We start from the raw sequence: 2,300 nt of genomic DNA on the forward strand, positions 1-2,300 counted from the left end.
GTGGCTGGCGCCTTAGCCGGTTGAGCTATAGGTGCCGAGCCGCCCCTTGACTTTTTGTCATTAAAAATGACAGGCATATGGCTCGGCGCCCGTACAGTGAGTAGGGCACTGGCCACATACACTGAGGCCGGCCCAGACCTGCTAAACAACAGTGATAACTGCAACCAAAAATAGCCGGGCATTGTGGCGGGTGCCTCTCTCTGGCTGAGGCAAGAGAATCACTTAAGCCCAAGAGTTTGAGGTTGCTGTGAACTGTGAAGCCAAGGCACTAATGGGGAAGAGAGATGAATAGAATCTTCTCTACAGACAATGGACAATAGCTTGCAAACACATGAAAAAATGTTCATCATCCCTAATTATTAGAGAAATGCAAATTAAAACCACGCTGAGATGATATCTAACTCCAGTGAGAATGGGCTATATCACAAAATCTCAAAACTGCAGATGCTGGCGGGGATGTAGAGAGAAAGGAACACTTTTACACTGCTGGTGGGACTGCAAACTAATACAATCGTTTTAGAAGGAAGTAAGGAGAAACCTCAAAGAACTCAACCTAGACCTCCCATTTGATCCTGCAATCCCATTACTGGGTATCTATCCAGAAGGGGAAAAACCTTTTATGATAAAGACACTTGTACTACACTGTTTACTGCAGCCCAATTTACAGTTGCTAAAATGTGGAAATAGCCTGAAATGTTCTTCAACCCAGGAATGGATTGGTAAGCTGTGGTATATGTATACCATGAAATATTATTCAGCCATTAAAAAAAAAATGGAGATTTTGCAGCATTTGTACTAACCTGGATGGAGGTAGAACACATTATCCTTAGTGAAGCATCACAGGAATGGAAAAGCATGAATCCTGTGTATTCAACTTTGATATAAGGAGAATTAATGACACAGTGGGGCATGGGAGAAGGGGAGACCAGACAGAGAAGGAGGGAGGGGGTGAGGGAAAAGAAAAGAAGGAAAAAAAAAGAAAAGAAAATAGTGACTAATTCTTACATAAATTGGATTTAATTTTGACCGAAGTACATTACTTAAACATTAATTTTTTTTAATTATTTTTTATTATTTATTTATTTATTTATTTTTTTGAGACAGAGCCTCAAGCTGTCCCCCTGGGTAGAGTGCCGTGCCATTACAGCTCACAGCAACCTCTGACTCCTGGGCTCAAGCGAGTCTCCTGCCTCCGCCTCCCAAGTACCTGGGACTACAGGCGCCCGCCACAACGCCCAGCTATTTTTTGTTTGCAGCCATCATTGTTGTTTGGCGGGTCCAGGCTGGGGATTCGAACCCACCACCTTAGGCGTATGTGGCTGACGTCTTAGCCGGTTGAGCTACAGGCACCGAGCCTAAACATTAATTTTTAATTCAGTTTGTTAATATGTTGTTTAGGATATTGCATCATTTATAAGTAAAATATGTTTGTAATTTCCCCTTTATAATAATATATTTCATCCAATTTTAATATCAGGTGTATCCAGATTAAGTACAATTATTTTAAAGTATTTCTCCTTTTTTCTATTGTCTATAAGATTTGGCATGATCTGTTTTTTATTTTTTGGGTTTTTTTTTTGCAGTTTTTGGCTGGGGCTGGGTTTGAACTTGCCACCTCTGGCATATGGGGCTGGAGCCCTACTCGTTGAGCCATAGGCACTGCCCCATGATCTGTTTTATGAAATTATCTTTTATTTATAAATATTAGTTGTCCATTTTTTGAGACTTTGGAAAAAAAAAAGATAAGTTTACTGATGACTCCATACTGAACCTCAGAGTCAAAGCATTCTATAATAGACATACTCGTATTTGACAATGTGAATGTTACTTTCTTTGCATTATTATTATTGCTTAGTATTTAAAAAAAATGACAGGCATATAAACAAAACAGAAGTAGAGAGAATGGTATAATGGTATAAAGTATCACCCAGTTTCTTTCTTTTTTTTTTGTACTTTTTGGCCAGGGCTGGGTTTGAACCCGCCACCTCTTCCATATGGGGCCAACGCCCTACGCTTTTGAGCCATAGGCACTGTCCCCCCAGTTTCAAAAAATAAAAGTCATGACCTATTTTGCTTTATCCATTAACCACTGCTTGCCTGCACTGCTTTTTACTTTTTCGATTTTTATTTTTTTGAGACAGAGTCTCACTCTATACCCTGGGTAGAGTCCTGTGACATCATACCTCACAGCAAACTCAAACTCTTGTGTTCAAGTGATCCCTTTGTCTCCTGAGTAACTGGAGCTACAGTCACCTACCATATTATCTGGCTAGTTTTTCTCTTTTTTTTTTTTTTTTTTT

This window comes from Otolemur garnettii, unplaced genomic scaffold (assembly GCF_000181295.1).
Source record: "Otolemur garnettii isolate 467f Iridium unplaced genomic scaffold, OtoGar3 scaffold00111, whole genome shotgun sequence".
NCBI lineage: Eukaryota > Metazoa > Chordata > Mammalia > Primates > Galagidae > Otolemur > Otolemur garnettii.